We start from the raw sequence: 13,601 nt of genomic DNA, 5'->3' as shown, positions 1-13,601 counted from the left end.
GCGGTCGTTCTTGTACTTTCAATGCTTTAAGAAAAAAGCTTTCATATTTCTCTACATGTTGTGCAGCCTGACATTACAGAAAGCGCTGAAGTTCCAGGAAAGGAAAGTAATATAAAAGCCCTTCAACTGCCCTGGCAGGTATTTCAAAACTCATGCAAAGAATAAGTCGACAAAAAAAGCCTCAAGTGGCAAAAATAAAACTCATCAACCATTTTGAAGAAAAACCTATCAGGATGGTGGAGGAGAGAACTTGATGGTGATCTTTTCTCCCCCCTTAGCCCCGGCTCAGTGTCCCCCCATGGCACCTCAGCCAGCGGATGTGCTACTGCAGCCAGGGCTTGGGCAACGGGCACCACTGTTGATGCCTGGCCCAGAAAGGAGAAAGCCAAGAAGCAAGCCAAAGCACCCAAACCTGCACCTGTCTATGCTGGTACTCCTGCTGTCCCATTCCTGCAGAAGTACCAACAGAAAATTTTCACTTAATTTGGGAAGAGGAATATGAGGAATGGAGAGAAAACTTTGAGTACTCTGCGCAGGAGGCAATAACAATGTGAAGAACATCGTCGGGTCTGCCACGCTGGAGTGGGGGAAAGGGGAAAGAAGAAACTTCTACATTAAGGACTAGGGAGAAGAACTAGAAGAAGCTTTTAGAGACTGGAAGATGCATGTGCACAGAGATAAAGACCAGAATAAAGGAAAAGGTGAATACTGGTGGAAGCACAAGAATTTTTGCTAGAAGCTCCGTCTGTGTAACTGAGTAACATGCATGTGGGGCAGACCACAGAAGAATGATTTTAGAAGAGGGAATGAGAAGAAGCTTTTATGTTTGCGTCACATCAGGAGAAACCTGAGCGTATCTACGCATGCATGAAAAGAAAGATCCTGACAAAAGGAGCTTTTCATGGGAAATGCAAGCAAGCATATAGGTGGAGGAATAGGTGGAAAGGGACCAGGAAGAAGGATAATGACTGACAATAGAAAGTGGAAAAGTAGAGACTTCAGAAATTCTGAAACGGACAGATCTGAGGGAGAGGGACAACTGGCAAATTAGGACAAGAAAATAACACAGGAAAGGGAAAGTAGCGGACTGGGATGAAAAAAGTGAAAAAGTGGCAGTTGTTACAGAGCACATAAAAATGGAAAGGGAAATAATATGACGCTAAATGAATCAAGATAATTAAGAAAAGTACAAAGAGCACATGAGTAAGTTTTCTGAAGTTGCGACGCTTGCTCTAGAAAGCACGAATACCAAAAAGAATGGAACAAAAACCAAGGCGACTATCACTTTTTCAAAGGGACGAGCAAAAACCAAGGCGACTATCACTTTTTCAAAGGGACGAGTGGACTGCACTGCGCAGGGGAAGACAAGCCGAGGAAGAGCCAGCCTGCACTGACCCTTCCCACTCTCCCCCTCCGCTATCATCAATACATTCGGAAGACCGAAGTCCTCCCTCTGGTCCTTCCTCCCCCAAAATTGTTCCTCTGCACCTCTGCGCACCTTGCTCCCCTGGGATGGTCCCAGAGCAGCGACGTGTGACCCTCGGCGGTGCCCCCGGCCCAGGCTGGCACCCAACGGGGCCCCCACCTCGCCCCTGCTGCGGGCTGCCCTGCCCAGCCCCACAGCCCCGGCTCCTGGGCCAGGGTCCCCAGGACTCCCTACAACCCCAAAAAGTTTTCCCTATCTTCAGCTTTCCTCTGTTCCAACTCTTAAAAACACAACCCAGCCCAGAAAGCTCTCTGAGCCCACATCTTCCCCCCCCCCAAAAAAAAAAAAAAAGAAAAAGGAAATAAGTTAAACCACTAAAAATACAAAGCAGACACAAGGAGAAGGCAAGACCACCCCACCCCGAGTAGTGCCCCCCAGCCTGCATTACAGGAGTTGGGCGGAATGACTGCCTTACCCTCCCCAAAAATACCTGCATGTGCTCCGAAAAGTACAAAGAAAAGGCTCGGCTGGCCCGCAGCCTCCCTCCTCCGCGCACTCCCGGCCCAGAGCGCAGCTTGCGGGGAAGGGGGGGGCGCGACGAGGGAGCCGAGCAAGAACAATAAGCCCGAAGTCCAAACGTACCTTCTCCTTTCTTTAAACTGTGCGACCAGATTTCCTCACGAGCCTACAAGCGGGGCTGTTCGCTTTTAAGCGGCAGGAGAGCTGGAAGAAAGTTGAGTAAATCTCTCCGGATAAAGTTGCCGAAGAGGAGATAACCCGGGAGACGGAGAGATGGAGAGTTCATCCGAGTTTCTCCTTTTGTTCAAGTTGCCCGAGCAGACAAAGAGCCGGCAGCGGCGGCAGGTCCCCCGCGCCCCTGCTCCCCCCGCCGCCCGGGCGCAGCCGGGGTCCCGCACTGCCCTCGCCCCCCGCCTCCTCCCACCGCCGCAACTTTCCGTCTTCTGCATCCCTCCTCGGCCCCGACCCGGCGCAAAACTTCCCTCGAACTGAACCTCCCAGGAAAAAAAAAAAAGAAACAAAAAAAAAAAACAACAACAATTTAATTCAAGGCGGGGGGATGGGGGGGGTGGGGGTGGAAAGGGAGAGAAACATCTCTCAAATCATTATTTCCGGTAGATGCACCTCTTTGTTTGGATTCCCCCGACTGTCAGTGAGGACAAGCCTCTGGGAATCTGGTTTCGGTCAGTTTGATCTCTCGGAATGAGACGGGCAAACGTAGGACATAAAGAAAGATAAGTTTAAAAGAAAGCAAAGAGAAAAATGAAAAAAAAAAAAAACCCTCCGGAGTTGCGAAACGAACCCTTTCTGCACGGACACGGGAAGTACATAAACAAACAACTGAAGGGGAAATTGGGAACGCCGTTGCTTCTCCTCCCCCTCCCCTTTGCACTTTTCCAGAGACCGTAACAAAAAAGCCCCCCGAAAGCTGCCGGCCGCGGCTCCGTGCCACCGCCGCCGCGGCCAGCCCTGGCATCCCTACCTGTTGCGTAAAGCGCAGAGATGGGGCCGACCGCATCCGTCCCAAAGAAACCAAAAGGGAAGGAGGGGGCCGCCCACGGCCCCACGGCCCCTTCACCTGCCCTCCGGCCGCCCCCACGGGGACGCCCGCCGCGGGCGCCGCCGCCGGCCACGACGCGGCCCCGGGCGGAAACAGCGGCTGCCCCCGCACCCCTGCCCGGCCCCGGCCCCCGGTCCCTGGCTCCGCTCCCCAGCCCCGGCCCCGGCCCGCGGGCCGCCGTCGGGGCGCCGAAGTCCCCGCCGAAAGTTTGGCGGGGCGGGGCAGGGGTGCGCGGCGGCCTCGCACCGAGACAAAAGAAGCGCGGAGCGGAGCTGCAACTCACCTTGGAGGGAGGGAGGGAGGCTGGAGAGACACCTTCCGCCTCAATCCTCCTCCTCCTTCCCACCCCCCCGGCCCTGTATCGACGGCGGGGCCCCGGGACGGGCTCACGCTGCCGGCCGGGCCGCGGAGGTGGGCGCGAGTGGGTGCGCGCCCGGCTCGGCCCCGCCGAGGGTCCCTCTCCCCGGCGCTGAACAAAGGCGCGGGGGAGCGGCCCCTCCGCCCCCTCCCCGGTGCCTAACTTTCTGGTGCCCACCCGCTTCCCAGCGCCCCGGCCCGGCGCTCGGCGAAGGGCAGGGAGGGGGGCAGCGGGGCGGCCCGCCCGGAGCGGGACCCCCACGTCGGGGCGGCGGGGCCGGGGGGTGACGACGGGTGGGCGACGGGGGGAGGGTGGGGGCCACACGCGGATCTGCCGCCCTTTGTCTGCACGTGTGTGTGTGTCTGTGCACGTGGAGGGGGGCGTGGAGGGTGCGCGGTGTGTGCTGCGTGGGCGCTGCGTGGGCGTGCACGGTGCGTGTCGTGTGAGTGTGTGCGCTGCGTGGGTGTGCCGGCACAGGCTCGGGGCACCCCTGAGTGCTGTCCCCCTCCCAGTGCCGCCCGCCACCGGGCCGCGTTGAAGCAGGCTGACCAGGTCTGAAGGCGCCCCAACTGCAGCTCGCTGTTTGATCTTAAATCCAAAAGAAACCTTGAAGAAGTTACCAGGAATTGGTAATTAATAGCAGCCCACACCCAACATGGTGGGGTTAGTTTTTCAAAGCCAAAAAACAGAGGATGATCCTGAGATGTGGGGTTTTTTAGAAGAGTTAAAAACAGGAGAAGGAAGGGCACAGTATTTATCCTTTGGTGTCCTGTTGACAGCACCTACAGCCCCTGCTCACCTACATCCTTTCCTATTTCCTTTCAGTTCACGCTGGCAGCCCAACTTGTCCTTCTTCCAGCTCCTTTCCCCCCTGCCCATCTTCCCTAGTCTGGGAGCTTTCATTCAAACCATTCCCTCCTACCCAATGCTGTCAGCCTCAAAGTCTTGTTCTTAAAAATGTTTTATAACTCCCCTCTCAGGACCAACTTTTTTATCCAACTGCCCCAGAGAAACCGCCCCCAGCTCCTCCCTTCTGCCCCCACCTATTCCATCACCGCATGTAATGTGTGTTGCTCTCCAACGTGGTTTTCCTACGTTCTGCTGCAACGTACTTTGCTGTTGCATTTCATTCTAGCTTTCTGATGTGAAATAATAACGCATAATGTGGTGAAACACCAGACATATGAAATGCCTCCCTCTACCCTTTCTTCTTTACCTTTCCTTTCACCTAACTTTCCTCTTCCGCCCTTCTGCATTGTGTGCTCTGGAATAACTATCGTAGCACTTTTACAATTCCCTCCTAAATAATCTTCTACAGACTGTTTCTCCTTTCCCTCAATTTCTGAATTTTTTCACTACTGGATTTTTATTCTCTCCATCTACAGTATTTCCATCATTGTTTTGTCCATCCTACTTTTTCTACCCCCTCTCTCTTGTTTTCTTAATCCTTCAGTTTCATGGTGGAAGAGGAACATTGGCTCCACTGTAGCCCTTTTGCTTTTTTTACTTCCATCCTTATTTTCTCTGCGTTTCACATGCACACTTTTAGTAATGCACATTAATGGCCAGCCAACACGTACTCTGCTGTTAACACATATTTCGTTTTTGGCTAGGTCTCTTTCCCAGACAGCCCCAAAGGAAGGATGTGCATTGTGGCACAACCGGCAGACATCTTCTAAAGGACTACTCTCAGCAGCATTTTCTAGAAAATGCAGAAATTGTACAAGTAGCTCCTGTTTTCATGGGATTTTGGTTTTGTAAGACATCCAAGACATCTTGCATTGAGGTATCACTTGATGAAAATTTGTGAGGATGGTGACTTGCCCCATGGCCTGTCAGGCGAGTTGGACTTTGTAGGGCGGATAAATGGGATCACCTATGTCCACGTCTCCTCCTGCCCTTGGATGTGCAAGGGCAAAAGTGTCTGACAAAAACCCATATATTGTAATTCTCTAGTACAAACTGTATTTAAACAAGGTATATCTCTACCTTATTACTTCATTATGAGGGATAAAGATTAACTAATCATTGAACAAGAGGCCACCCCTACCTAGGGTCTCATAACTCACCTGATTGCATCCAGTATGCACAAACAGAAGACAGTTACAGCTGATAACATGTAGCTGAGCAGCTGAGTGAGGAATGAGAAATATTAGAAATATTGATCAAAAGGGCAAATATATCAGAAACATTTCCACAAAAGTTACTGTTTCTTGTAGAAGAGTTTATCTGATGGATAAAAGGCCATCTGCAGTCAAGACAGTAAAATTCGGTTAAAAGCCCTTTGTGGTTCATTGGCCAGGCAAAGGCAGGCATTAAACATTACAAAGGAATACATAAGAAGCAAGAAAAAGGGAGCAATTGATTATAATTAACATGAAATGGAAATTGTACAGTGTAGAAAATTACTTGGAAAAGTCAAAAACATTACAGAAAAAAAAATCACATCTGGAATGGATGAAATTCAAATAATTTTACAGTTAACGAGGAATGAAGCACCTTCTAACAACACTCGTAGCCTGTCAGTAGACACAGTGACGTTTTTAATTATGATACAAAATGCACTAATAACGATACCTGTGTTCTGTAAGTGGAAAGATAAATATTGCACACGGATCATGACCTACTCTTTGGTCTGTTGGTCATTGAAAAAGCTTTTGGGCAGCATCTAGTTTTGATAAACATTAAAACCTTAGCCCTAGATGCCTCACACCCTAGCGTCAGAAAATACCTGGTAATTTATGTCACGGTGATGTTCAGCTTAGTAAATCTTGGGGTGTCAGGGAAATTATGGGGATCTATTGCCAATGTTGTCCCAATATGAAAAAAAGTGCAAGTAGAATGACCTGGATTGCAATACCCTGTTTTGCCTGACATCGGTCCCTTCCAAAATAACAGAAAGCCTAACACAGGTTTAAACCTCGAGGAGAACTAAGGATAATAATTATGATCCTAACACAGAATCCATTAATCTTTAATTCTTCTTTTTGCCTTTGTATCTAGGTTTCACTGCAGCTGTAGGAGGGATCTGAGTGCGGATCTACTGACAGCACCACATGCTTTGGTTTGAAGAAAAACACAACGGTGAAGACATTACCCATAGTGTGCCAACATCTAAACATTTCCAAATGGTGGTGACCTCGTGTCTTCTGGTTCCCAAATAATGGGGACCCAAATGGGTTCTCAAATAAGTGGCCTAAACTACCCATGTTTAGTTTTTAAATCCTTGATTCCCCCACTGTGCAACCACATTCATAATTTCTTTCTGGCTCAGCTATCTGATTTCTTTCTGTCTCTGTATGACTTTTATGCTGCTTCCCAGGCCTCCTTGAGGAAAGGCTTCAGTGAAATTCACTCTAGACATAAATTCAGGACTTTTAAGATCAGAAAAGGTCATTAAATCATCATACAAAAGGTCAAACTGGACAGAGAATGCAATCCAATTTCTTCTGTATTTAAGCTGGGTGGCCACATTCTTCCAGAAAAGTTTTCCATTTTGCTGAAACATTAAGTGATACACAGTCAACCACTTCCCTTAAGAACCAAGTATTTGTTGTTGTTAAAAAGAACAACAACAACAAAAGCTGTGCTTCACTTTAAATCAAAGTTTGTTTGGCTTTAACTTCTACTTACTTTTAAAAACATTATTTCATGTCTTGCTACCACATTAAATCAGTGTACAGCTAATTTTATAAATGGGGCTTGAAACCAAGACTGGCTGCACAGGACAGGAAACCTTCCTGCAGAGATAATGCACTTACAGGATTGTTCTAATCTCTTTGAGAGATTACTTACATTAACTTGTTTAGGTTCCATTACATTTACCAAGAAGACATATAATTGCTTAAAGTTCACCAGCTGGGTGTTTTCTGGGGGCTATGACATTCATTTAACGTTTAGCCGCCACAATGGTTAGTGCCGCAATGGTCATTTTGAGGCACGTGTCAGTGCTATCGCAGCGATGTGGAGACTGGCACCCCCAAAGCCCAGAATTTCACACAGATTCTGTAAGCACCTACTATGCACATTAACGCAAAGGGCATCCCAGCCTGCTGTGGAGAGCTGGGGCACTGATGATGTCTCACTCCCATTACACACCCTACATGTGGCCTTTTGACTTCCTCTGTAAGTTTGTTATGCTCAAAATGGAGGAATCCAAAAGAACATCTGCTGTGGACTTCTCCAGACTAAACAGCCGGTGGCCGGTTACCTGTGGTTCTCAAGAGGACTGCATTTGAAGACCCACATGAACCCTCCTGATCTTTGTTCCTGGCTGCGTGGAAGAAATTCAGACCATGCAAGATCCACAGAGCGCCCCAGAAGTGGAGGATTGGTTTCAGTTCCTTCTATTTTAATAGATGTCACAGAGGAAATGACAAACTGCAGGAGGCAACTCACAGAAAAGTTAGCATACATTAGCTACAGTAACTGTCTTTGCTTTTACTGTGAGAAAGACTGTGCAAAAAGTTATTTAGTGTTGTTTGACCCCGTTTCCCTGAGAAGTGAACTACCTCTCAGCTTCCCAGAGCAGCTGAACATATTGACTTGCTTGTGGGCTTCTGGACATTGCCATGTATAGGAAGATGGGCAACGCAGCAGCAGATCAGCAAAAGGCGGTCTTTTAGCAGATAATTCAGAGCACCTTCTGGGTTTTGCTGTCCTAGCAGTTTTCTGCTTCCCCTTCTGTTTTATTCTTGTATACACAGAGACTGATTTCACCATTAGTCTCTTTTTTAGAAGTATGAATCAAATCATTAGGTCAATCCACTCCTGTAAACGTAAAGACCAAGACAGCTAATCACCTAAAGGTTGTTCACAACATCCATAATTTAGATAAAGAAAATACAATCTGTAATTGATTCTCAACTACCTGCATTCTCCGGATGTTTCCCCCCCAAGCCAGAAAAAGGGCAGTGAAATCCACTCTGATCAAGTGTCCATCTCAATCAGGACAAAGAGAGTCTTAGCTCAGAGACCCCATTAACATAAATTCTTTTGTTTAGATAGGTACAGCAGAGCCTCTTTGTCACCTCCCTTTATATCTTGTTTGTTGGGGGTTTTTTGTCCCATTTAACCCGCACTTTTTATTTGTCAAATCAGTAGCACCACAAGGACCTGGTTCCATTTTAACTGTCTCTGCGACTTTTCCCTCCAGAGCCTATGGTTCTTCTAACACATCTTGTAGAAACCCAAGAATCCCTAGAGAAATCGATAATTACCAAACAAATTTGAAGTGTTTAATTCAGCAATATGTTAATATATAATGGTTGCCATTGCAGTTGCTATTCCTCTCAAAGGAAAATATTATGAAGAATTAAAGCTCCATTGCAAGCTGAACAAATGAACAGGCCCATTTTATGCTATTCTTAATAGACAAGAGCAAAAATATTACTTTCCCATATTCTTGTTCCCATTTACGCTATACACAATTATGAGTAATACACAAAATAGAAGATTATTATAGTCAAAATAAGACTGAGTTTGGGGAGTTCTGGTTTCAGCCTTACTTTCTTACAGAATCACAGAATAGTTTGGGTTGGAAGGGACCTTTAAAGGTCATCCAGTCCAACCCCCCTGCGGTGAGCTAGATCAGCTTGCTCAGAGCCCCATCCAACCTGGCCTTGAATGTTTCCAGGGATGGGGCATCTACCACCTCTCTGGGCAACCTGTGCCGGTGTTTCACCACCCTCAGCGTAAAAAATTTCTTCCTTATACCTAGTCTAAATCTACCCCCTTCTAGTTTAAAAGCATTAACCCTTGTCCTATCGCAACAGGCCCTGCTAAAAAGTTTGTTCCCATCGTTCTTATAAGGGCCCTTTAAGTACCGGAAGGCTTCGATAAGGTCTCCCCACAGCCTTCTCTGCTCCAGGCTGAACAACCCCAACTGTCTCAGCCTGTCTTTACAGAAGAGGTGCTGCAGCCCTCTGACAATTTTTGTGGCCCTCCTCTGGACCCGCTCCAACAGGTCCATGTCCCTCCTGTGCCGAGGGCTCCAGAGCTGGACACAGCACTGCAGGTGGGGTCTCACCAGAGCGGAGCAGAGGGGCACAATCACCTTCCTCGACCTGCTGGCCACGCTGCTTTTGATGCAGCCCAGGATAACATCGGCTTTCTGGGCTGCGAGTGCTCATTGCCGGCTCAGGCCCAGCTTTTCATCCACCAGTACCCCCAGGTCCTTCTCCTCAGGGCTGCTCTCAATCCCTTCATCCCCCAGCCTGTATTGATATCAGGGCTTGCCCCGACCCAGGTGCAGGACCTCGCACTTGGCCCTGTTGAACCTCATGAGGTTCAGATGGGCCCACTTCTTGAGCTTGTTCAGGTCCCTCTGGATGGCATCCCATCCCTTGCTCAAATTTTTAAAACATAAACTTGGACTTCTTTCTGAAAATGTTGGAGACGTTAAGTTTAAATATAGCTACAAAAATGAGATACTGTATAAAGATTATCTAACCCACATATACCTTCAGAACTGTTAGAAAAAAAATAGCTGTTTTGAACATTTAAGACTAGTGCTCTGAATATATTGTTTGATAATACCCTTTCGTCTCACTTTCAGACAACACTCAAGTTATTTATAGTTGTTTTTCAACTGGTTTAATTAATTATTCTCCTCTCTGGCTTGTAATGAAAACATCAGCCTTTCTAGTTAATCACTTCCTTTAAGACACTGGACTAGAATCACAGTCAATATGATCTCTTTGGTTCATAAATCTGTTTGAGTAGTTCAGTTGAATATTTGTGAAGCACAGAGACTGTAAAACCCTTGTCTTGAATTCCCTCATACAGAGGGACAATGCCAGGAAGAGGATTTGAGTCCTATGTACAATCTTGACCTGGTTTAACAGGGCTTTGTGCACATTGTTATCACATAAAACACCTGTTTGTAGCTTAATAATATATCTTTGTGCCTTCATAATATGACTGGATAGATAGATGGACAGATAATAGGGTTTTGGCAGCTGGCCTAAAATCTAATTTGGGACTTCCCCATCTCCACAGCCATAGGCAGTCCTCTCGAAACACACACTTCTGCTTTATGTGGTGTAAGTGTGGTTAGGCAGCCTGCAGCCCTCAAGAAAAAAAAATTTTAAAAAATCAGTCTGCGACACAGCACACACTTCCCCTGCATGCACGAAGTGACAGGAGAAAGAACCAACCTAGAGAGGGCAAAGCTGCTCCTGACTCTGGGCGTCCCCAGGTGCCAGTGAGGACCAGGGCACAGGAGGATTGTGCACCCCAGAGGGGTCGGCTGTTGCTGGGACAGCTGGAAAGCACTAGATGAACTAGGGAGCAAGCAAGCCGCTGAGGAAAGGTAAGAGGATGAAGGACAGACTTTTTTCTACATCTTGTCAGAAGCCATGTGAGGGGGCAAAGCCTCCTCTGAGCACCAGCCTGCCAGAGCCACCACAGGGGTGCCCTGCAAATTCTGCCCACACCAGCACAACAGGGTTTTTTTCTTCACTCTACACAGTAACATGTTCTCCAGGCCACAGATCTGGCAAGCCAGCCCAGCTTCCCTGCTTTGATTTTGGCCTGTGTGAGTACTGACCTCCTGTATCTTTAGGACTTATGAGTTTGACCCTTTTCACGTGGAAATAGGTAGGGCAAAAATGCAGACATATACCTGCCATTGTGAAGGGCGATGGAATATAATTTGTTTTTACAAGAAATATCAAGGTCACCCTAAGCATAGAAATCCTGTACCAGCTCTAGTAAAACGAGCATAGCAAATACAGACACAAGATAAACTAACTGTCTGGTTTTCCATTTGCCTGTGACCTCTATTACTGTTTTTTGTTCCTTTGCCTATAACCTCTATAATTGCCTTTTTGGTCCTTTGGGTCAATATGATTATCAGTCTCAACACTGCTGCTGCTCTCAAATTTTTCAAATGAAACGTCATCTGGAAAGTTGCAACCCTATTCCTTTCGTGACTTATGGAAAAAATTTTGCCTTTGACGTGCAATACAGAAAACTTTCAGTAATAGATCTGTATTCATATAAGGTAGCTATTCAGTCTCATTAATTTCTTTTCCTTTTGTTACTGTTTCCACAAAATAATTTACTTACCCTGCTAACAGTTTTCAAAGCATACCCTTGTTTTAATAAGCACTTATTAAAATACAAACTGTACACTGAAAAACAGCATCTGAAGGAGTCCCAGTCTTGACTAAGGTTACTTGGCATGAGTGAAATACATGTAATAAGGATGTCAGTCTGATAAAAGTTGAATTTATCTCTGTAGTTAATGAGTAAGAAGACATAATATATACAGAGTTTCAGTGAGAGATTGCTTTTGCTCCCTCAAGAAAGTTGAGGTGTATATTGATAAATATTGGTAAAACCGTAGATCTTTTTCCTTAAACCCATGATTTCTAAGCAGGGATTCAATCCAGCTGTCCGTGGAATGACTGAAAAATGTCATCGACACCAGTATCAATAGGGCTTGCCCCATGCAAACCCAAACATAATATGCAGTTAGTATATAAAGAAAAGGTATTTATCCAGCCTTACTCTTGCTATCTCTCATGCAAGCGACTTTATGCATATGTGTCTGACAACTGCATGAAAGCTATATTTTGTGAGCCACAGTCAAGCACATGGCAAGTTCCAAAGACAACAGCTTGAAACAAGAAAACTTATCCCCAGCCTCTTTTTTTTTTTTTCTCCCCATCTTTTCTCTGCCTGGTGTTATCTTTAAGAAAATGTGACAAATTAAAAAATAATAAAGCTCCTGTAAGCCTATTCTCTTCAAATTTGGTGCTTCACACAATGCCTGAGGTGTCATGAAATGAAAAATGTCATCCATAATATGTGACTTTTGGAATCAGACTAGAGACACCCATAATCTGTCAGTAACCTCTGCCTGTAAGGTCAAATTATAAATTCTGCATTTAGTACCTATCAACACACCACGTTTCCAGATTCTGCTTCCACAGACACTGGGTAATTTATGGGGTCCATCAGCCAATAGCTATTTTGTATTAGACTCCAACTACACGTACATAAATATTTTCAATAATACATTCACAGGGCCAGCGATAAATTATTTCTTTTTTTTAAACAAAGCGAAATAAAGTGTAGGAGAGGGTAAAGAGAGGCTGCTTCCACAGTGATGATAGGAAAAGCCTGGAGAAATCACCATATGCATAAAAAGAGGCAAATATACACTAGATAAAAGCCAGTTAGAGGAGAAATTACTACCTAAAGGCTGCAGCTGGTTGTCTCTGCAGATTTGAAGGATCAGCTACTGAGACTGTAATACTAAGAAAATCTCCTATTAATGGATAAAACTAAACTGCGTGCTGTTCCATGCAGTCTGGGCAGTGAGAAACAAGGTATTCCTTTAAGGAAAAGAAAAACTCTGGTTTCTCTAGTCGCAGGCTACTAAATTTGTTTCCCTGGCTGTAGTCCAATGCGTCGGTGCGGTACGTAGCCACATCCTGGTGGCAACTGGTGGCTCCCATCACCAGTTCATTTCATAGGTCACCAACCTGCCATCAGATTGTAATGACTTCTGGCAATTTCTAACTGGGATTTAAATCAGTGACCTGAAGTAAAGACACTCATCCTATTACGAGCCTCCTGAGCCATGTAAATTCCAGCAGAGCATTTTTTTTTAATTATTCTTAAGCTTACTTCACACAGATATAAATGCTCACAGAAGATCTGAGTTGAAGAAGAGTCAGACCCTAAATATTGATAGGAAGCCTCATTCCTCTTCAGTGAAAACTCTAGAAACCTCTGGTTTGCATCATTCAATCACTAAGCCACCTGCTTACGCAATGGGCGTGTGAGAGCTGTTTCAGCAATTTATCAGCTTCAGTGATGGCTGAATATGCAGATTTTATATTCTAATACATAGAAACACCTGGATACGGGGATAAAAGATACTTAGAATATTTCTTGTGGTAGTTTGTTTCATGTAGACATAGTGACTGAAAAGGTCAGTTTAAAAGCACTGGAAGGACTTCTGGGTAATTTCCTTTGCTCTTAAATCATCTACCGTTACATCAATAACACAGTTCATGAGGTTTGCACTTCCATTGCAGCAGAAACTTAAAAAAAAAATTAAAAAATAAAAATCAATGTAACCCAATTTCTCCTGTCTTCATTGAAAAAGAGAGATTGAAAGTTCCACTCCAGAAAAAAAGTTTCTGCTAATTCAGAATATGAATCGCAGGGAAAACAAGGCATTTAGAAAATAAAAAGCTCACAGACAACTGCACTTGAAAAGC

General features: G+C 45.8%; 1 protein-coding gene across 4 annotated transcripts in view; it reads right to left on the bottom strand.

Moving 5' to 3' along the window:
• The window catches only part of LOC135312009 (uncharacterized), a 265,067-nt gene extending 261,527 nt beyond the window's left edge, over window positions 1–3,540 (bottom strand). The window contains exons 1-2 of one of the 4 annotated variants that reach the window (XM_064443701.1): window positions 3,289–3,540; window positions 2,069–2,149 (exon numbers count right to left, since the gene is read on the bottom strand). The gene's annotated coding sequence lies outside the window, so the exon portion shown is untranslated. Of the gene's footprint in view, window positions 1–2,068; window positions 2,594–3,288 lie in introns of those variants that run through there. The other 3 variants (XM_064443702.1, XM_064443705.1, XM_064443704.1) reach the window with 3 other exon arrangements.
• Between the last annotated feature and the right edge of the window lie 10,061 nt (window positions 3,541–13,601).

Source organism: Phalacrocorax carbo, chromosome 2 (genome assembly GCF_963921805.1).
Source record: "Phalacrocorax carbo chromosome 2, bPhaCar2.1, whole genome shotgun sequence".
Taxonomy (NCBI): domain Eukaryota; kingdom Metazoa; phylum Chordata; class Aves; order Suliformes; family Phalacrocoracidae; genus Phalacrocorax; species Phalacrocorax carbo.
Note: the sequence above shows the minus strand (reverse complement) of the source record. Positions and strands in the feature narration are given on the sequence as shown.